The sequence below is a fragment of the Opisthocomus hoazin genome, chromosome 8 (assembly GCF_030867145.1).
Source record: "Opisthocomus hoazin isolate bOpiHoa1 chromosome 8, bOpiHoa1.hap1, whole genome shotgun sequence".
In the NCBI taxonomy this organism is placed as follows: domain Eukaryota; kingdom Metazoa; phylum Chordata; class Aves; order Opisthocomiformes; family Opisthocomidae; genus Opisthocomus; species Opisthocomus hoazin.
This window is the reverse complement of record NC_134421.1, coordinates 16766229-16789550: the sequence shown is the minus strand read 5'-3', so window position 1 is coordinate 16789550 and position 23322 is coordinate 16766229. Positions and strand designations below refer to the sequence as shown.

The 23322-nt window shown below is 45.8% G+C and overlaps 1 protein-coding gene across 13 annotated transcripts in view; it reads right to left on the bottom strand.

Annotated features, from left to right (window-relative positions):
* TNRC6B (trinucleotide repeat containing adaptor 6B) overlaps positions 1-20791 on the bottom strand; it is a 141679-nt gene extending 120888 nt beyond the window's left edge. For 12 of the 13 annotated variants that reach the window (XM_075429293.1, XM_075429290.1, XM_075429295.1 and 9 more), the window contains exon 1: positions 20588-20791. The gene's annotated coding sequence lies outside the window, so the exon portion shown is untranslated. Of the gene's footprint in view, positions 1-20050; positions 20236-20587 lie in introns of those variants that run through there. The other variant, XM_075429291.1, reaches the window with a different exon arrangement.
* Positions 20792-23322: the final 2531 nt, after the last annotated feature.

The following is a 23322-nucleotide window of genomic DNA, read 5'->3' as shown; positions in this document are numbered from 1 at the left end:
GTGGGGGCTGACCCCACCTGGCCAAACAGAGCCCGGTATTCCATACCACGTGACGTCACGCTGGGTTCCGGTGGGGGGGGAGCGGCGCGGCGGGAAGGCACTCGCGGCTTGGGCGGGCGCAGCGCCGGTCCGGTTTCGGGAGAGCGGCTGTTGTACGGTTCGTGGTTGTGTTTTCTCCTTATTTGTATCGTTGTTGTTCCTGTTTTCCCTCTGTTTGCTGTTCTGTTAAACTGCCCTTATCCCGACCCACCAGTTTCTGCCTCTTTCTTTCCATTCTCCTCCGCACGCCGGCGGGGGGAGGGGCGGCCGCGTGGCGCTTTTGTTGCCGGCGGCAGCCGAAACCGAAACATTAAATTGGCGCCCAGACGTGGAGCGGGGATAACGGCAGGGCTGAGCAGCGGGTGTTAAAACTGCTTTCATAGATTTTGTTAAAATTTATTATACGCATTTACTGTGCTAGTTAAAGTCGCCGGTAAAAATGTTTCTGACTTTGATCAAATATCTGTGCTACGCAAATCCTTACTTGCTGTATGTGTTTACTGCCATGCTGTTCATCATCGCTGGGAAAAAGATCAGGATGATGATTTTGCTCTACCTTACGATATCGACTTATGATATGATAACATCACTGTGCATGAAATTAGTCTTGTATTTGCATGCGGCTCTGCGGTCATTCCCGTACCTCGGATCCTATGTCTTAGAATTTGTGAATAATCAAACCCAGTCTGTGGGGAAAACCGAAGGGGATACCTTCCCCCACTCTTTCGCCCCCCCTCTCTCCTTCAGGCCAGTTCTAACGGCTTTTGATAATTTCGAGTACCCCTGGGATGCTCAGGGCAGCACTCTCCTTTTGTTATGCCTCCTGAACGGGTTTTGGTTTTTGTTTAGGGCTAAGCAAGTCGTTAAGAACATCGTGCAGAGACCTGCCCCGGGGCTGGATAGCTGTGAGTGGCTGGGTGTGTGGGACAGCATGGGCAAGTACCTAGGGCAGTGGGCACCTCCGGTGTTTTTTAAACTCACACCTGAGGAAGTACAGGATCCGGACAAACTAGTAAAGTATCTGCAAAAAGTGTGCTGCCACCCTGGGAACTCCAGAGAGACACAGATCACCGCAACGTGCTGGGGTCTGGCCCACGCCTACCGAGCCCTGTTCAACACTGTTCAGTGCCTTAAGAGGGAAAGGGGGGGAAACGAAGCAGCAGGCACTGCGACTGGCGCTGCTCCCCCAGCCGGCCCTGCAGCCCCTCCAGCCCAGCAGGCAGTCCCAGCCCCCCCGACTGGCACCACGACTGCTGCAGCCACAGCTGCAGGGTCTGCCTCGATTTCCCCAGCGGGCACAGCAGCTGCTCCAGCCCCAGCTCCAGCCACAGGCACAGTGACTGAGCCCAATGACCAACCTGTGCAGGTAGCAGTCGCCCCTGTAAAACTAAAGAAAGACGCAAAGAGAGCAGATCGCTCCGGGAGGGATGATGATGAGCCAGGGTCATCACGGGAGATAGAGACAGAGATCATCACCCGGTCCCTGTCCCTGGGCGAGCTGCGAGACATGCGGAAAGATTTCAGCCGCCATCCAGGAGAGCACATTGCCACCTGGCTGCTGCGGTGCTGGGATAACGGGGCCAGCAGCTTGGAGTTAGAGGGCAAGGAAGCCAAGCAGCTGGGATCCCTGGCCAGGGATGGGGGCATTGACAAGGCCATTGGGAAAAAGGAACAAGTCCTCAGCCTCTGGAGGAGACTTCTGTCGGGCGTGAGGGAGAGGTACCCCTTCAGTGACGATTTTGTATGCTATCCTGGCAAGTGGACCAATATGGAAAGGGGTATTCAGTACTTGAGGGAATTAGCTGTGCGGGAGCTGGTTTACTGTGACACAGACGATGAGCAGGTACCCACAGACCCAGATGAACTCCAGTGCTCACAATCCATGTGGAGGAAGTTTGTGCGGAGCGCACCCTCCTCGCATGCCAACTCACTGGCAGTTGTAAACTGGAAAGGTAAAGACGTACCAACAGTAGACGAGGTGGCTGTCAGACTCCGCCAATATGAGGAAAGTCTCTCTTCCTCCCTTGTCTCAGCCGTGGAGAAACTGGTCAAGCGACTAGACAGGAATATGTCCTACTCCCCACCTGTACGGGCCAGTGTCTCAGCTATTAGGGGCAGGCGTTTCTCTGCTCAGGAGAGGGAATACAGAGGCTACACACCCCGGGGCACCCTGTGGTTCTACTTGCGTGACCACGGAGAGGACATGAGGAAGTGGGATGGAAAACCCACCTCAAGTCTAGAGGCCCGAGTACGTGAGTTGCGAGGTAAAACAATCACAAAAGGGGACTCTGTTAGGAAAAATGCCGCTCCAGTTTCCAAAAGCCAGCTCTCCAGACCAGGTAGACAGTTTGACCTTGATTCCGATCCTCTGGAGGGGACCTCCAAGTCATTTTTACAGCAGGTGAGCAGCAATTTCTCTGACGAGGATTAGAGGGGCCCTGCCTCCAGCCAGGTGGAGGAAAGGGACAACCGTGTCTATTGGACGGTGTGGATTCGGTGGCCTGGCACGTCAGATCCACAAGAGTATAAAGCTCTAGGGGACACTGGTGCACAGTGTACTTTAATGCCATCAGAGTTCAAAGGGTCAGAGCCCATTTCTATTTCGGGAGTGACAGGGGGGTCCCAAGAGCTGAGTCTACTGGAGGCTGAAGTGAGCCTCACTGGGCAGGACTGGCAGAAGCACCCCATTGTAACTGGCCCCGAGGCTCTGTGCATCCTTGGGATAGACTATCTTAGGAGAGGCTATTTCAAGGACCCAAAGGGGTATCGGTGGGCTTTTGGCATAGCTGCTGTGGAGACGAAAGAAATTAAACAGCTGTCCATTTTGCCTGGTCTCTCGGAGGATCCTTCCGTTGTGGGGTTGCTGAGGGTTGAAGAACAACAGGTACCAATCGCGACCACAACGGTGCACCGGCGACAGTATCGTACCAGCCAAGACTCCCTTCTCCCCATTCATCAGCTGATCCGCCAGCTGGAGAGTCAAGGAGTGATCAGCAAAACTCGCTCACCCTTTAATAGTCCCATATGGCCAGTGAGAAAATCTACTGGAGAGTGGAGACTGACAATAGACTACCATGGCCTGAATGAAGTCACACCACCGCTGAGTGCTGCCGTGCCAGACATGCTAGAACTTCAGTATCAGCTGGAGTCAAAGGCAGCCAAGTGGTACGCTACAATTGACATCGCTAATGCATTCTTCTCCATCCCTTTGGCAGCAGAGTGCAGGCCACAGTTTGCTTTCACCTGGAGGGGCATCCAGTACACCTGGAATCGACTGCCCCAGGGGTGGAAACACAGTCCCACCATTTGCCATGGACTAATCCAGACTGCACTGGAAAAGGGTGAAGCCCCAGAACATCTGCAGTACATCGATGACATCATTATATGGGGCGACACAGCGGAGGAGGTTTTCGAGAAAGGGGAGAAAATAGTTCAGATCCTTCTGAAAGCCGGTTTCGCCATTAAGCGAAGTAAAGTCAAGGGACCTGCGCAAGAGATCCAGTTTTTGGGAATAAAATGGCAGGATGGGCGCCGTCAAATCCCAATGGATGTCATCAACAAAATAGCAGCTATGTCTCCACCAACCAGCAAAAAGGAAGCACAGGCCTTCCTGGGTGTTGTGGGTTTTTGGAGGATGCACATCCCAAATTACAGCCAGATTGTAAGTCCTCTGTACCACGTGACCCGGAAGAAGAATGATTTTGAATGGGGCCCTGAGCAACGACAGGCATTTGAACAGATTAAACGGGAGATAGTTCATGCCGTAGCCCTTGGTCCAGTCCGGTCAGGGCAAGATGTTAAAAACGTGCTCTACACTGCAGCCGGGGAGAATGGCCCAACCTGGAGTCTCTGGCAGAAAGCACCAGGGGAGACTCGAGGTCGACCCCTGGGGTTCTGGAGCCGGGGATACAAAGGATCCGAGGCCCGCTATACTCCCACTGAAAAAGAGATTCTGGCAGCATATGAAGGCGTTCGAGCTGCTTCAGAAGTGGTCGGCACTGAAGCACAGCTCCTCCTAGCTCCACGATTGCCGGTCCTGGGTTGGATGTTCAAAGAGAGGGTCCCCTCTACGCATCATGCCACCGATGCTACGTGGAGTAAGTGGGTCGCTCTGATCACCCAGCGTGCCCGAATGGGAAACCCCAGTCGCCCAGGAATTCTGGAGGTCATCATGGACTGGCCAGAAGGCAAAGATTTTGGAGCATCGCCAGAGGAGGAGGTGACACGTGCTGAAGAGGCCCCACTGTATAACCAGCTGCCAGAAGATAAGAAACAGTATGCCCTGTTCACGGATGGGTCCTGTCGCATTGTGGGGAAGCAGCGGAGGTGGAAGGCTGCTGTATGGAGCCCTACACGACAAGTCGCGGAAACTGCCGAGGGAGAAGGTGAGTCCAGCCAGTTTGCAGAGGTGAAAGCCATCCAGCTGGCTTTAGACATTGCCAGTCGAGAGAAGTGGCCAGTGCTCTATCTTTACACCGACTCTTGGATGGTGGCCAATGCCTTGTGGGGGTGGCTGCAGCAATGGAAGAAGAACAACTGGCAGCGCAGAGGCAAACCTATCTGGGCTGCCCCATTGTGGCAAGATATTGCTGCCCGGCTAGAGCAGTTGGCTGTAAAAGTCCGTCACGTGGACGCCCACGTCCCTAAGAGTCGGGCCACTGAAGAACATCAAAACAACCACCAGGTAGATCAGGCTGCTAAGATTGAAGTGGCTCAGGTGGATCTGGACTGGCAACATAAGGGTGAACTCTTTATAGCTCGGTGGGCCCATGACACCTCGGGCCACCAAGGAAGAGACGCGACATACCGATGGGCTCGTGACCGAGGGGTGGACTTGACCATAGACACTATTGCACAGGTTATCCATGAATGTGAGACATGCGCTGCAATCAAGCAAGCCAAGCGGGTAAAGCCTCAGTGGTCTGGAGGACGATGGCTAAAATATAAATATGGGGAGGCTTGGCAGATTGACTACATCACACTGCCACAGACCCGCCAAGGCAAGCGCTATGTGCTCACAATGGTGGAGGCCACCACCGGATGGCTGGAAACCTACCCTGTGCCCCATGCCACCGCCCGGAATACCATCCTGGGCCTGGAAAAACAAGTCCTGTGGCGACATGGCACTCCCGAAAGAATTGAGTCGGACAACGGGACTCATTTTCGCAACAGCCTCATAGACACCTGGGCCAAAGAACACGGTATTGAGTGGGTGTATCACATCCCCTACCATGCACCAGCCTCGGGAAAGATTGAACGTTACAATGGGCTGCTAAAAACCACTTTGAGGGCAATGGGGGGTGGGACTTTCAAAAATTGGGATACCCATTTAGCAAAGGCCACCTGGTTGGTTAACACCAGAGGGTCCACCAACCGGGCTGGTCCTGCCCAGTCAAAACCTCAGCGCCCCATAGAAGGGGATAAAGTCCCTGTAGTGCACATGCGGAACATGTTAGGGAAGACGGTTTGGGTCAGTCCTGCCTCGGGCAAAGGCAAGCCCGTCCGCGGGATTGCTTTTGCTCAAGGACCTGGGTGTACCTGGTGGGTAATGCGGAAGGATGGGGAAGTCCGATGTGTACCTCATGGGGATTTAATTTTGGGCGAGAATAGTCCATAAATAAATTGTATAAAGTTAGTTGTTAAATAACCCTGTCACTGTCTGTTATCACTGTTATAATTGTTATATTTTGTACCAGTAGTAGCATAGTAAGAATCGTCCAGATTAAAGAAGGATGGACTTTTTCGATGAAAACCTAGCAGAGCACAGCGATGATGGAACTGGACCTGGTTTTCAACAACTGGCATCCAGCAACTTCATCAAGATCAACATCTTCTGCAGACTGTGGGCACGGGCCGCACCAGGTACATCAGCCGTGAGCTCCGGATGCAGCAAGTGACCGCCCATCACCACGCATCACCTCCCCTGCCACGGAAGACCATAACGACAGATGGAGCCTGAAGTCATGGATTAAATGAACTCAATGGACACTTTAGAGTGATGATCCATAGACTAAAGGAATGATATCTGGAGACAGGAGAAGTGGTGGTGATCAACCGGACAGTGGGGGACCTGGGCATGACGTAGATGGTATGGAATAAGGGGTGGATAATGTCCTGGGTTTGGCCAGAACAGGGTTAATTTTCACCGGACTCCAGGAAGGGGCACAGCCGGGGGGTGGGGGCTGACCCCACCTGGCCAAACAGAGCCCGGTATTCCATACCACGTGACGTCACGCTGGGTTCCGGTGGGGGGGGAGCGGCGCGGCGGGAAGGCACTCGCGGCTTGGGCGGGCGCAGCGCCGGTCCGGTTTCGGGAGAGCGGCTGTTGTACGGTTCGTGGTTGTGTTTTCTCCTTATTTGTATCGTTGTTGTTCCTGTTTTCCCTCTGTTTGCTGTTCTGTTAAACTGCCCTTATCCCGACCCACCAGTTTCTGCCTCTTTCTTTCCATTCTCCTCCGCACGCCGGCGGGGGGAGGGGCGGCCGCGTGGCGCTTTTGTTGCCGGCGGCAGCCGAAACCGAAACAACTGATTATCCTTCTCCTGTTACTCTGACAAATTTAGGCCCATGTTTCTACAGCAGCAACAATGTTAATTAGCAAAGTCAAAGTGGCACAGAAGAGAAGAATCAAGTGAAAACAGTTTGGGTTAAACACAGAACACAGCCTGTAGCTGAGTGGGACTGCAAAGATGTTACAGCAAGGAGAATCTCAGCGTCTACCATGGTCAGAACAGAATTTAAATATCATGCATACATCTCCTCCTAATTCAAATCCTCAGCGTAAGTATCTACTTCTGCCAGCAGCCAGAACTTTAGGATGCATCAGCCTGCTTGCCTGGACCTCACAGGAAAAATTTTAACCAGGAAAGCAGATACAGTTCGATTAGGCAGCCAGAGGGAAGGAAAAGTAAAAACAACCAACCAACCCACCCACAATTTATGCACCATTCCTCTGAGAGAACAAAGGGAAGGAACCTCCCCTTTCCCTCCAAGAACTGTGGCAGTTCCTAACCAAGTATTAATCAACTAACTGCAACACTCACTTAGTAGTTCAGGCACCCAGGCACACTGAAGATCAGACTCAGTCTCCATTATCTTGCAATACCAGAAATAATTCATTCTACCTACATGCTCCTGGCTTACATATATGGAGTCCTGCCCTGACAGACTATAACTGTATGTGTGTCCAGTGTAACCCCCCAAATATTCTGTATGTATTTCTAGTTCCAATATAGTCAAGTGCAGCAATTTGCTTAGATGGGTTAGTGAATCTATGAAGCAGCAGAGTATCTTGTACAGAGTCGGAGTCCTAGACTAGCTTTTTTCTTCAAGTATTTTTTATGGTGCTGCACATCTTCCCACATTCGCACACCAAGTACTTCACTTAGAGCAAATACATACTTTCTAGTTGCCTCACAAAAGCTGCCTCTATAGGACCACCAAAATACCCCAGATGCACAGAACTGAAAGGAACAGGCTGCCATCAGGCAAACATTTTCTTCAAATTCTTCCCCTGCAACCTCCTATCCAAATCTGGAGAAACAGTAAACACTGGCAGCATGTGTGACAGAGTTTCCTACTGACTATGAGATACGACAGAACAGTAGGAAGGTCTAAAAATATAGTTTCTACTCCCAACTGGGAAAACACATGGGGTGAAACTGGTGTCTTGTATAAGAATTGAGAGAACACACAAAAGTGTGCTCAAAGAAAGTGATTACGTAATTAACATGCAACAACTCCTGAATATTAAATATTAATTAATCCCATTACCTACCAATTGCAGGGTATTTAATCCTATTTGCAAAGAATAGCATATCAACAGCACTGAACTGGCTAACACTCAAACCCATTTCAAATAATTCAGAATCCACCACACTGTCTTAACCACAGCTAGAATTAGAATACTTCAGTTTTGGTTTTGCAAAACATAACCAACTTCCAGGAATGAAGAGAGGTCCAGAACTATTGGTTTACAACTATACATACAAGTTAACATCACTAAAACCTAAACTATTCCAGTGGCCATTATTCAGGCATCATAAAAGAAAGGTTTGTTATGATGGTAACCAACAGGTGGCACGCTTCTAAATTCACTGCATCAACTTGTTGGCTACTGTTCATGCTTAATGTACAGCATTATCTAGTGACAAATGGTTCCTCTCATTGGACTAGATGCCATAAACTGAATACTTTTTTCCTGAGCTTTTAGAATTAACCAGGATATTTCTGGGCATGATTTCCAGCCAGTTTTTGACTAGCAACAGTATATTTGGAGACAAAAAGGGGGTCTTTGCTGCCAGTGTGGTATAACTGTCCCTTTGCTAGGTGGATAAATGTTTGACAGCAGCAAATCTTAATTTGAAACTTAGTTTTGACTTATGTTGTGGAATGATTCTGGTAGAGCAACCAACAGCACATTCTCTGCTGAAAAGGCCTCAAGCTGTCTAAAAACATCACCTCACAAAAACGAGCTGCTAACATAACAACATGAAAACATTACTTACCAAATTAGCATATTGGGAAGTTGGTTTGAAGTCATTCACGACTTCAAAACAATACAGAAACATTTCATGTTTTTTCATCTACAGTTCGCTCTCACTGTAAGAGTACGATTTACTATCAAAATTATGCAGAACAACCTAAGTCTCATTGTGGCAGCCCGTCTCCACTTTTCAAGACTGAAGAGGGAAATGTAACTCATAATCGATTAGAAACAATTCAGTAGGAGGAGAGATGCTACTGGTGCTTGCGAGAGGATTTATAATCTCTCTCATTCACATTGTTTAGAACCATCTCTTTGCATCAGTTAGGTGGAAGGAAATGCAGGAAGGATTAGCACTTCAAGTAAAAACAAAATAAAGATATGACTCTAAACAAAGCATCTGGGAGGAATGGGAAAAGGCAGAAATCCTCAAGCTCTTCTAAAAAATAAACCCAGAGAACAGCACTCAGCAATGGCAGCTGAATACTCCACAAAATCTCTGTGGTGTTCTACAGCAAAACACAACACGAGCTAAAATGTCCACTATGTTTAATTCAGTATTGGCTGCACAACTTCATATTTTGCTCAGTATTATCTTCCTTGCATTTACGTTTTTGTACTATACGGAAAATTGTCCAGCTGTTAATGTAGATATGACATCGCCACTTTCAATGACAAGATAAATAACTGTAACTTGGAACAGGTATCGCATACATTAGTCCATACTGTGATGCCGTGAAAAGCCGGAATTGAAGACTCAATAGTCAGCAGACTATTTAGCAGGTATTCTTTATTACGGCGCCGGGCACACGGGGGATCTCTCCTCCAAACGTGTGCACCGAAGAGACACAGTTACTAGGTATTTATGCTATGTTAACATACATATTCATTACATTTCCAAGAAATGTTTATCATAGTAATGGCTTTTCCGAGAATTCATTAATATATGGTAATGTCCATTGCACATGTTTGTTTGGCGTCTCTCGGCAGGGATCTTCAGATTATCCTGCAGCCTCCTTATCTCTGTAGTTTGCATACCTGTTCTCCCAAGGCCCAGGCGCCTAAAGGGATTATTCAGGAGTCCCTTGTCTTGCAACCGTCCTAATATTCACAAAGAACCAAGACTTGTTTCTGACCACCTGAAGTGATAACATCCCCTACATGTTACATTTGTTACATTTACAGTTATCACTGCTCTTCTAAGGGAACATGAGAATGGGACTACACAGAAGTTATGTCATTAACCTAGACGTACAAAAAACAAGCCCCAAATCACAGCACTTAAGTCTTTTCACATCAACAGCCCAAATATAAATTCGCAAACCTCTTTCATAAAATAGAACACTCCTGAAGTTGTCTGGTTCTTTTTTGCTAAGTGGACAATTATACAACATGAGGTGCTCAAGAAAACCCAATCATCAGTGACTTTGTGGTTTTTTTTTTTCATTAAGGAATGTCTACCTTTTTGACTCAATGTTAAGGAGGACATTAGAAACAAGTGCAAAAGGATACTTCTCAAATCACATTTAGGGAGCTTTTTCTGAACAAACTAGTAATATTTCCCAATGCATGTCTATGTCATCTTTAAAACTGCAAAAATTTTATTCACTTGATCACCTGGCTACCAGATCACCAGTTTCAAAAGCAGGGTAAGGGAAAGTAGCCCTGGACTGCACAAAAATGGTCTTAAATCAGAATTTCTATTTAGAAAAATCCTGTTTCTAGCTCTTGAATCTGAAGACAGCCTTGAAACATGAGCTGAAGACAGAACATCACATCGGCATCTTCCCAGTGTTCCAAAACATTTATATAAACATTTAAGGCACTAAATGTTCCTTCTCCCACTAAATGAAAAATAAATTGAAAAGTGTCTTCCTAGAAGTGTTTTGCTTACACCTTTTTGTCAGTTTCTACTGCAAAAAGCATCATAAAAATTCACTTCTTTCCTGCTCATACTGGTTTTGCTAGAGAATCCATTAAAGGTTACAGTGAACATAAAACGTATTTATCTCTACTTTGCCTCAGCAGCCTATCATGCACTACACATCACTTCTCAACTGTAATCAAGGTTACATCCCAACTACAATCAGCCCAAGGCTGCCAACTGTTTAAGTTTTCCAAAGTCTTTTGTGCTTTGTCCCACTCTCTTTTCACTGTGGCTGAAGCATGTATATATACACACTTTTATATACATATTCACATATATGTGTGTGCACCTACATATATGTAATCAACATACTCAAAACTTTTTCTACTTTTTCTCTTCAAGTTCTTCAACACTTTACTGCAGTGTTTACAGAAACTACTGAAAATGAGGTTGTTGGGAGTACTCTCTATCTTAACTGACCAACAGTATCTTCGTGACAGCAGCATAGTAAGAGTTTTGGTGATGACTTGGGGCATCTAAGAATTAAAACATGGCGAGTTGAGAATATTGGCTACCTTTTCCACTCCATATCGAAGTTTTACCCAGCCAACATATTGAAAGAAAGTTTTAAGCAAAATTAGAAACAAATTGTCACTAAAAAACCTAATTCTTTTCAGTTGTTCATCTTCTGTTCTCTTAGGTCTTGCAAGCTAATGCTCTTCAGGAACAAAACAGAGCTATTTCACACTGCTAACACTGCTTCTGCTTGATAATGGTACCAATGCTCTGAATCCTAACGGCACACAAGCAGTCATTACCATGAGTATCACAATTATCATGTAATTTAATGGCACCCTGCTGGCAAAAAAGGAGATGCAGTCAACATGCTCACAGTGCCAGCAATCCATGTATATTAGCATTCCCACTGCTACAGCACTGATGGAGCAAAACCAGTACGGTGGTAGCAAGCCTTTATTTCAGAACACTTGCAAAATAACAGAAAGTTTTCAGAATAGAGAGGACTTCAATTTTCAGGAGGAGAGGTGAAGAAGGGAGGATGTTATACTAGACCATAGACTTTAGATATTTCTGTCCATGTTAAGCAAAATTTAATGATAAGAGAGAAGTCTACTTCTCAACAGCTCACTTAAACCTGAAAGTGGTAAACAACTCCTTTATTGCTGATAATCCCAAGAGCATCATCCCATCAGATTGTTCATACCACAAAAGACAACTCGGGGTCAAAGGTTCCCTGTTGAGCTACAAGTAACAGCATTAAGTCCTGTGTAACAGTACGTTTATCAAAACCAGCAGTAGTAACTAAATTAAAACTGATAAAGTAGTAAGCAGGCATGTGCACACGAAAGGGGGAGGGGTGGCTTATTCATTAACACATTTAAATAGCAACTTCAGCAGTTACAAGAGTTCAAGACAGCACTACTAAAAATCATTCAAACGCATCACAAGATCAGAAGACACCGCACCTTTCAAACACTTTAGTTCTTACTATCTTCCTGTACCATAATTAGGAGTATCAAAGTCTCCTGTGTTAAATCATCCGTGGTTTTTTGTTATCTTTTACAGTAAGAGCTGAATTGTTAGGAAATTCACACCAGTGCAGCAATACAGCAGTCACAACAGACACACGTACCCTGCTGCACACAAAGCAGCTCTAGATCACTGCACCACAGCCTGTAATGCAGCTTTGAGTGGACTTTTACAGCCAGACGGAGCCAAGACAGAGCCAGGAGAAGGAAGCTTAAACCACAATTTGCTTTTATTTTTCACTACACTCTTTGCTAGTTCACACTCCGAGATTTCCCAAATGAATGTTCCATAGTTAGCAGATTTCTAATCATTAATAACTGAGATTTTTGTTTTATACAAAGACATTCTGACTTCCTACTAAGATGATTATATATGCAGAGAAGCCCAAGATCTTAACACTATTATTGTCAAAGAAAACAAATACTGAGATGTTAAGCAAATAATTCTAAACTATAATTGCAAACACCAACTTTCGATGTAACTAGCTGCCAAGTTCAGCTTCATCAATATTTATAGCTTGACATCAGTCTGAATTGAACTTTTCAGCTATTCAGCCACCTAAGAAAGGAATGGGAAGCTAATTTTCAAAAATCTGCTCTATAATCAACGATGTTTTTTCAATCTTCAAAGAAATGAGGCAATACACTCATTTTTTATGGCTCAATTTTTTTTTTAGTTCAAATACAAAATGAAAGTTATTAGCAATACAATCCTAGTCTTGAACACTGCAATCTCTGATACACACGTTGAGTTAGAACTACTGAATGTGGAACTACTTGCAAGAAGAGTTTTGGACCTGCTCGAGTATGTGTGAGTTCAGGGCCCTAAATTTTCAGTCTTTTGCATTTGGCACAGTAAGTTCTTCAGCATTCACACCTAATTTCCCCTGAAAGTGGCATTTAAAAGATAGGTAACCAATCTTTCTTATTTCCACTAAATCATACAAGTCTGCCTTTAGGCTACCTACTTGCAATACATGGCAATTGATTTTCACAGTCAAGCTCTCTCACCATACCTAAAAACCTAACTCCTTAAATTTGCTCCTAGGTTTTATTGTTTTTCACTTTTATGTCAGTTTTTCTTCATCCCTTATTCCACTTAAAACCGTAGTAATAAAAATTTCCAGTTATTTTTTTGAGTTAAAAATTTGTAAAACTAAAGTTACTTTTAGTTTATTTACATACCCAGCCAAAGCAGCAGCAAGTTAAGCTGATATACAGTATCCACACACAAAGCAATACCAGTTTATCTAGTCACCTAAACTGGTGAAAGTAACATTATCCAGGGTTGGATAAGTACAGGGTTAGAGCTGGAGACAGAACAGACCAATTATGCCACTGCATTCTTGCCCTGAGGCCACCACTATGTTACGCTATCAGGAGTGTTTTCCATTGCTTATTAGCCAATGTTAAAAGTATTTGATACAATGGGAGTTCTACCTTTTTTCCCCTGAGACACTTCTCCACAAGCTAATTTACTTTTCAATCAACAGGAAGTCTTTCTCAATTTGAATTCATTTTCTGCAATACATGAATTGCCAAAGACAGGGAAAAGAAAGCAAGTTGGCCTTTGAATATGAAAGAACCAGATGAGTTACTTCCAACAAAAGAGAAGATTATCCGCCAGTCTTGGTTGCTTCTCCATGTACTGTAAAAATTAAAAAGGCCAAGCAAAGAAAGTTATAGACAGCTAATTTACTGCAACCACATAGTTTAAAAAGCAAGTGAAAAAGTCTAGCTGTGCAGTAAAAAACATTTTTTTTCCCCTTTCAAGTACCATGCAAAGTGAGTGCCATCAGAAGTGTAGGTAACGTTCCCCTAACCTTTTATTTAATAACAGAAACATTGATAAACAACTAAAATCTGCACATTCTTCATGCTGTCACCACATTAGCCACAGGGAGTGGATGAGCGGATCCTGAAGCACTCAAACATTTATCCAAGTAAAAAGCACAGCTATATGTAAAAAAAAAAACCCAAAACAATTTGAGCTTTAGTATCCCACTTTGTTTTGAATGGCTAGGAAATACAAGAGCTGTGCCTGTATAAAACCACCACAAAAAGATACTTAACATTTAATATAAGGGGCAGTGGAACACTAGTATAAAGACAATATCCATCTTTAAAAACATCCCAATGTGAGAAAAATTTCAAAAATACTAAATATTGACTTTTTTTGGAGTGTCAATGACAAATGGTCTGCATCTTGATGAACAGTCCCAAACAAGCACTGTGGCTTGATTCTTTTTCATCCTTGTTCTCCTCATCAAAAAAAGACTCATCTGCATTTTTATTTGCAGGAATAGACATCTGGTACAACACAATTAAAATCTGACAAGCCAGAATCTTAGCCATTTGACATACAGAAAAAGTTAGCAGGCTAATTTGAAACAATTATTCTCAGAACCCAAAGACATACGGAAGGATATAAATTTAAATGGCTGTAACAGTAAAACTTCCTGTGTGGACACACATTTGTGCCAAAGTGTTCTTTTTTTAGCTTCTTACTTAGAAGCAGTTTAAGTTGAACTTAAAAAAACAAAAACAAAAAACCCAAACATGAATTTCAGAATAAGCATCCTCCCAACACAGAGCTAAACTGCTGCATTTACAGCAATATAAGAATATGGTTATGATCACACAAACATACCCAGGAAAAATCCGAACACATGAAAATGCTAGAGAGGGTCACAAAGAAAGACACTAAACATCATAAAAGTAGGTGACTTTGTTGTAAAGCAACTATTAAATGCAACAAGTATTACAGTCTTCTTTCTTAAACTGATTTTCAGCTGCTTCAGGGCAAGGACGGCTCATAGTTCATTCTGGAGTGAAGTATATTTCAGTTTCTGTAAAAAGCTGGGGTGAGGGGACACATTCCCTTCCTCTATCTCAATTTTTTTTCATAGAAAATTTATACTAATACTTTCTCTAGGTTTATATTGAAGACATCTTTCTTCAAGTGAGTTGCACCCACTAACATTATTAACTTACTCTTTCTTAAATCACAGTGTGCAAGCAACAGGAATCTCGGACATTTGAAATAGTGTTTCACTGTATTAGTAAAGAAAGTGAACGGATAGGTGATCTAACCTTCTACAAAATCTAACTTCTGCAAAAACTTCTAAATCACAAAGTTATGGTACTGCTGTATAAAAAGCAGATTCTACCATCAGCTGTAGTGAGAAAATAAAATGTACTCTATGGCATCTCAGTTGTCTCCATAAAGAGGTAGATTATTTCTAAAGATCCAAAAGTGTCCCAGTAAAGAAGTAAACGGTTTTCAAACATACAAGCGAAGAGCTGGATAACCTGTGCTTTTTAAGCCACACATAGCTCACAAGACATCCAAGTTTATAACTAAACCATGCTGACACAGGGTTGCTGGGTAATTTATATCCCTTGGCTGTAAGAAGCAGCAAGACAAGAAGGCCTGCTCCTATTAACATTCATGGATTGCCCTAGGGCCGAAGCACGTTTAGCCTACAGTAGACTGGCAAGTCCCTGGAGAGTTACTTCTGTCTCCTAGAGGTGAACCCCTTTTCTACCATGCGCATGATACAGCCATGAGACTTTTGTAGAGCTCAGTGGGCCAGGAAAGTCGGTAATGACTGCCGTAGAGCAGCCCAGACATTTCTCAACTCTGATCATGTGCACACTTAATAGACCAGTCTTAAAGCAGGGAATGCCAGCATACAGCTTTGCAAACATCTAGCTTCTTGATTTAAAATCATACTTTCAATTTAACTTGTGAAACTTTCTCACGAAGTCTACTTTTGCCACATGAACACCATAGTAGAACAAACACTAAAGTTTGCTGTAAGAAAGAAAGACACTCAAGTTGGAAAAAAATACCTGCAACCCTAGGACACAAGATGATCAGAGGAACAGGAAGAAGTACTTCCAATTCGCAAAAAAAAGGCTAGAATCTGAAAAATCTCCCAACAGAAGAAAGTCAACTGTACTCATAAAAACTCTGTTCTTTGTAGATCGCTACAAAATCAAACTGCATAAAAGAATAAGTTTCTCCTAATACAGAACAGACTTCACTGACAAAAAAATGAATACACTACTGATGGCTTCCCCTCACACAAGCAACACGACATTATTGTATCACCTTTTGCCTAATCCTCCGTCAGGCTATCTGAAATTACCAACTCTGTTTTGCAATTTTGCTTCTTATCCTTTCATCCGCTAATTAGCTTTTTAGTCTCCAATCTTCTGCCCAACGGGGTCAGAATATATTGACTACCAGTTTATACCTCAAATGTTTATTCCAACCAGTGTCCTACAGCATGCAGCATGACTGCTGCCTTATAGTAATTCCCATTTCTCCTGACAAGCAGTATGTTTCTCCACAGACCTAAAAGCTAAACTGAGTAAGAGCTACTTTCAGATCCATTTTACCCTTTTAGATAGATATTTAAAGATTTTTAAACACTGGAAGTCTCAGCTAGAACATCAATTTTCTTCCCAGAATTTTTCACAGAGTAACTATTGTGTTTTTTCTAATCCACGGACATTAAATCAGGAAATACATGCAAGATATCCGATTTCAGAACTACTAAAGCTGGCAAGGCCCAGAAACGCAATCCGTACCGACTAGCTGAAACTGGAAAAGGTCATCTCCATAGCTCACTACATGGTAAACACAGCAAACATCCAAACTCCAACCACAACCCTTACACTGATGAAAACCTAAAAACCTCAGAACATTCCCCTACAACATGCAAACCATAATAAGTGCAAAACCACCCTCTCCCTCTTACCGCCATAAGAAGGCAAAGGGAAAAATTATTTCATGTACTCACTGCCTACTGCTCGAAAGGAAAAAAAAAAACCCAAACCACCAATTCTTTATTCTTTGCAGCAAAGCGTGCTTACCTCCCTGAAGAAAAAAAAAACCCAACACAAAACAAAACATAAAAGTGCAATGCAAAGAAGGTATGAATAGTAAAGCAGAGAAATGTAAGAATTTTGCTATCCGCTGAAAGTGACAGGGAACAGCAATCAGAACATGTTGATTACTACTACCCCAGTCACCTCACAAGCAGAAATACCAACCGGCAACTACTTGTCTGACAGTGACAGCTGGCTCAAGTACCAAAAAGTGCCCCTGCTTTTATTAGCAGATAGTAGCAGAAAGTTTAGCTTGAATTCACAAGAAACCAGAACCAATTCTTCAGTCCCTATTCCACACACCGTCTGCTGAAAGAACAAGTGAACTTCACATATATATTTCATCTGAAAATGAAGAAAGACAGTAAATGTTAAGCTAAGGAATACTATCAGCAAGAGACCATGTCTTATTCTACCACATCTGGTCAAACAGTTAGAAATATACATTACTGTTTGCTCAACATCTCCAAGTTCTTCCTATTAGAACTGAAGACTGACATCTTCTTGCTATTCTTTCCCCAGAATAGTGTCATGTTTCACAAGTAAAATTTCTGAAATAGCACCAAATTGATCATTAAAAACAATTCCAGAAAAATTCAGGCAAACACATTTTATAAGCACTGAGTGGAAGACACTTTTAAGTTAAAAGAAACCCACTGGTATACATTTGTTAGTATCAGGTACTTCACCACTTCTCTATGTGCTAAATATGCTTAATTTATCATATGAAGACAAACAATGATTGTTCTTCACAATGACACATTTACTGATCCAGAAATTATACGCAGAAAAAGGCTGAGTGAAAAATAAAATCTAATAATAAAGAATTGAATAGCTGTAAGCTGTAAGATACACTTTAAGTAGAAGCACTTCAGAATTTGTAAATCTTCAGTATAGACAGAATTTGTGAATCTAACAGCAGCACTAGAGAGCAATTACTGATGAAAGCCATTGCAAAGAAGCTGGAAAATGACTGTTCATCATTATTATTACTATTATTGCACAAACCAGACAATATCTATGTATAAAAAGACATTCTAAGAAAATAAACACCATAATGGCAATAAGTGACTACGACAAGAGACTTTGCATCCAAGCATTCTGCAGAAAATGGAGAATAAAGTAACTGAACCATTAAGTAGACTATTAATAAACTCATTCAAGTCAATAACTAAGCTCCTTAGACTTATTCTATGATCTCCAGTTCATACTGCTTAATTGTAAATCCAATCTCTTCTGTGAGCAGAAATACACCGGCTTTACTGGAGAAAAAACCCTAACAATAAAAACACCCCAAAACTCCAGAGAACAAACCCCATTTGAACGCATTTTCAAACTACTTATTCTATAACAGTCTTTCCATCATTCTGGATGCAGCTGTCTATACATATGATGTATACTATGCATTACTTCTGCAAAACAAATTTATTTCTAATTTCCTACTTCCTACAACAGGAAGCAGATCTAAGATAAAATACAGTACCTCAGAACCAAACAATATTCTCTCCTGAAGCTCTCTCCTCTTCAATTCATCTTTCAACATCAAGTGTTAATGATCAAACACTCATCACCAAGCAAAGCCATGACATGCATACTACCTAAATGTTTTACTGGAATATTCAGTCACACAAACTCTGGTAGACGAAGTTTTTTCTGATTCACAGTTTCAAGACTTCTACTTCCAAACACTTGAGCTTATTAATTAAATGAAAGCTTAGATTTCCAGCTAAATTTGCAGCTATACAGAGACCGCAATAATGCACCAATTCATAAGGCTGCCTAATCAAGAGACACTGACTGTTTTATAATTTACATTTTTTCCCCCCAATACTTCAGCACTACTGGATTGAAGTTATTCGCTTTACTAAGCCTCATGATAACAACATTATAAGAAAAATCAAGACCTAGTTCACAAGAGAAGTTTGCACATTAGAGTTTTATCAATTAACACTGGAACTTCTGAGGTAATTTTATACATATTTATAGCTCTACATGAAAATGTATATTCACAAAACATTTAAATGCAATATAGCTAACCAAGATGAAAGTAAAAAGTATAATAATAACCTCACCTAGTTTCTATGAAGATAGATGTGCCTGTGCCTTGCCCCCAGAACCTCACAGCAGAAAAGCTAACACACATTTAGCACCTCTCTGGGCTCCATTCCCCCTTTCCCAGCCTCAACTTTTTGCAGGGATTGCAAAAGTTCACTGCAGAATTGACTTTTTTACCTGCAACTTCGTTAAACACAGGTGAAAAGTCACCCTTACAAACCACTCCCTGAGGTACATCTACATAGCAGTCCCTGCATCAACTGTGGATCATGCAGAAAAACTTGACCATATCTTTAAATTCAGGACCTCAGGTAATGCAGCACATGAGACCATTTGCCCAGCTTCTCAACAGCAGCGTATGTTCCAAGGAATCTGTACCATTAGGGAAAGTTACCATAGAAGAGGGAATTGTTGAGCAACTTCAGCGCAGACAAACTACAAAGCTGCTTGAATGAATTTAACAACCCTGTGAATCCAAACTATTACCTCTACAACACTTGCAGCAGAAACTAAAATCCAGTTCGTCTGGAGAGGAATATTACTAGAAAATACTAAGTAAAAGAGACCTTTCAAAAACAGAGCTACACAAACCCCAAAGATGTACCTACTATTTCTCAGGAAGATTCACACTTTTTGTAGAGGACAAAAACGTGACCCTGAAGCCTAAGAAGTCATGATTAAAAAATAATAATTATGGATCGTACAAAACAAAAAAAAGAAAACAGTTAACTTCATGGAGAGACACCGTCACAAATCTTCGTAAGGTTAGTGAACTGCTAAATATGGAAAAACGAAGCACCGCTTACAGTAGTGAGCATGCCTACTTTAGCTACGAAAACACTTTGTTGAAACTTGGTTTTATTCAACAATCCTCAGCTCTATCCTGTAGTAGATACTCCTACACGCACTTTCACAAGTCGGATTTCAGCTTACAAGATACCAGCACCGTTATCCACAGGCGGTGCAGCGTCTCCAGACATAAACATTCGCTCATTTTGCCACAAACAGCTCGGGAAACTTTTTTTTTTTTTTATTTCTCCCCCCCTTCCCCTGCCCGGGACACACCTCTGAGCACGGTCACTCCTCCCTCCCACCCACCCACCGACCGACGTTTTAACCAGCATCGCGCCCGACACATCCAGCGCGGTCCGTGGCGGTACCAGCGCAACCTCAGGACCGTCCCCGCGCAGCACCAGCCACAAAAAGCTGGTTTCTCCCCAGCCACAAAAAGGCTCCTCTGGGGTCTTCCCGGCGCCGCACATTTCGCCCGGCCTTGGGCGAGCCAGGGGCTCGGCAATCAGCCGAGGCGGCGCCGGGCAGCGGCCTCGGGGCCTCCCGCGCGTCCCGCCGGGGCCCCGTCGGGATAAACCGGAGGGGGCGGCGGCGGGGGACGGCCGCACGTGAGGCGGGCGGCGGGGAGGGGGCGGCGCGACGCCGGCTCTGCCCCGGGACAGGCACTCGCTGAGGGTGGGCGGGGGGAGGGGGAGCAGGAGCAGCAGCCCCGACGCTGTTGGGGCAGCGCCCTTGAGCCGCCGCTCGGGGCCCCTCCCGCCGGCCCGGCCCCCTCCCCTCCCCCCCCGCCAGGCACCGCAGCTCGGCGCCAAAAGCCCCCTCACAGGCTGCGCGAGGGTCCTCAGGGCGGGAAGGGCCCTGAGGGAGGCCCGCAGCCCGGGGGGAGGGGGGTGTCCCGCACTCACCGCTGAGGCGCCGCCGCGGTGAGCTGAGCCCCCTCTTCTCAGTGCCGGGGGCGGCTCCGCCGGCCCGCCCGCCCGGGAAACACGAACCCAGGAAACGAACGCGAAGAAGCTGCGAAAAACGGCCCCCCGCCCTCCAAAGAAACCCACCGGGGGGGGGCAAAAAAGAAAAAAAACTTTCCTCGCCGCCGTCTCTCTCCCCCGAGGAGCACGAACCCAAACACACCGAGACACGCCCCCGCGCCGCCCATTGGACGGCGCCCCGCCGACCCCCACGCTGACTGGACGTTCCGCCTGCTCGTCTTCTCCCTCCGCTCCCCTTTCCGCCCCTACACGCTGCCCATTGGGAAGAGCCTCGGGGATTTCTCCGCCCATTAGCCACGGCCCACGTCAATCACAGAGGAACACCCGCCTCTCGGCGCTTCTAATTGGGCTGTCACGTCACTGCACCCTCACTGATTGGTTCCACTTGATGACTATCATCGGTTACCATTGCCCCCTTCACCAACTCCCATCACTGGCTCCCACCCCTTCTTCCTCTCTGCCAGTTGGCTGCGAGATTTGTCCCTTAAATGGCGCACCCGCTCGCCCGCCCCTACGTGCCCTGCCCTTCCGCGCTACGGATTGGCTGGCGGGCTGCACCCTCGGACACCACTGGACAAGGCATATGCCCGTTACACTGTAACAGCGCGAAGCGCCGCCCACCGGGCTGCTCTCCTTGGCGGCGCCTTCACGGCGGCGCTGGAGCCTTCCTCAGCCGGGGCGGGAGGGGAGGCGACGTCTGTGTGCCTGCTTCATTTGCCGGCCCCAAAGGCGGGGCGCTACGACGGGCACATGCAGTAACGAGTACGACCGCGGCTCCCACCGCGCAACGGCAACAACGCCACACTCCCTACCGCCCCCAACGACATTTATCCCGTGCTCCGCCCCTCCCTTCACGGAAACGCCCGCCCTGAAAGAACTATTGGGTAGCGAAGGTGTCAGTCGTGCGGCTCGCGAGGCCATTGGCGAGAGGCGGACGCCTCCGCAGCCAACTGGCAACCGCCCCCGATGTCACCCGCCGGATGACACAGCAACCGTAGGCGGAGGGGGCGTCCGCGCCGGGGAGGGGAAGGGAAGGGAAGGGAAGGCCAGGCCAGGCCGTGCCGTGCCTTTGATTGGTTGATTTCACTGTCAATTTCCCTGGCGAGCAGGGGAGGCGGGGAGGGATACCCGGGCGGTGTGAAGCGGGAGGTGGGGCGGGGCGGGGCGATGCTGCGTGCTTGCCGGGCCCCACGTGGCCCGGGCCGTGGCGCACGTGAGGAGGCCCCGCGCTTTGCCCTTGGTCCCCCGAGCGAGGTTTTCTGTAGCCAGGCCGGAGCCCGCGCAGGCCGCCAGGCTGGATCGGGGTGGCTGCGGCCCCTTCCTCGTGCGGGCCTGCAGCCCGGAGCCGGCCGTTACAGTTTCCCGATGGACGCTGTGGGTGGCTGGCAGGAAAACCTGTGGAAAATGGTTTTGCAGTGACCACGCCGCCATTGATAAATGTGATTGTTAAAAATAAACACTGTGTCTGTGGAGCAGGCTGGGGCAGAAGCAGGGCTGAGGGGCTGGTCAGGCACTGGAACAGGCTGCCCAGGGAGGTGGTGCAGTCCCCATCCCTGGAGGTGTTCGAAAACCGTGCAGACGTGGCACTTGGGGACATGGTTCAGCAGGTGTGGGGGTGATGGGGTGATGGTTGGACACGATGACCTTAGAGGCCTTTTCCAACCTTAGTGTTTCCATGATGGGGCGGTGGGAGACTGAGGCAGGAGCTGGGCTGGGGGTGCTTTCCTGGGAGGTGTTGTGAAGCCGGGGGTGAGGTGCAGCACTGTTAGCCTGGGCTGTAAGGGTCTGGAGAGCAGGCGCTGCTGGATCTCAGAAAGGGAAGGAAGAAAACGGGAGATGTACAAGCAGGACCCACATGGGACAAAGAAAGGTTCAGGATTAGCAGAGCAGAAGAGCATGGCCAGAGGAGCATAGAAGTCTCTGAAAGTGACAGGCAGGGAAAGCACTGAGGGCAATACATGGAACAGCAGAAGCGTGTGGAGGATGAACTAGGAGGAGAGAGAGAGAGAGAGTATCCTTGCTTGTACCAAATTTCTGTACTCATCCTCATTCTCCTTATGTTCCAGTATTTTTGAAGACTGCTGTTATCTTAATGGCTGTCGCTTCCTGACCTCACCCAGCGCTGCGTGCCAGTGCAATGTTTTTATCTGAGCTCCTCCGGAGAATCCTGTTACAACCTGATCAACAGAACGGTGGGGCAACTGAAAATACCGTTTTAGTGCTGAAGAGAGAACTACAGAGATGTGGTGTGCCTGTTGTTTTAGTGAACAGGTCTATGGGTGTTCAGTGAAAAACACAGCCTGTCTTGGAAGAGCCATGGAGCCATTCACAGGTTAGTCACCGCCAGGAGGGACAGCTGCCAACACAGCAAAACAATGTGCGCTGCTGGCACGGACAGCAGACAAGAGCCATGGGAACTTGGGCTATGCAAGTCAGTAAACAGCGGTGAATCTTTGGTGGCTTCCCCATTCAGAAATGGTAATTGGATTTTTACATTGATTGGTAGGGGAAAGCACCCTATTAATATGAATAAGACTTTATACTGGGTATATACGTACTTGTTACTGTAGTGCTGCTTTAAGGAATGCAAAAGGCACTGTATAAATCAGTATGAAATGGTGGTATAAATTGGGGTCGCACCTCACCTCTGTTCA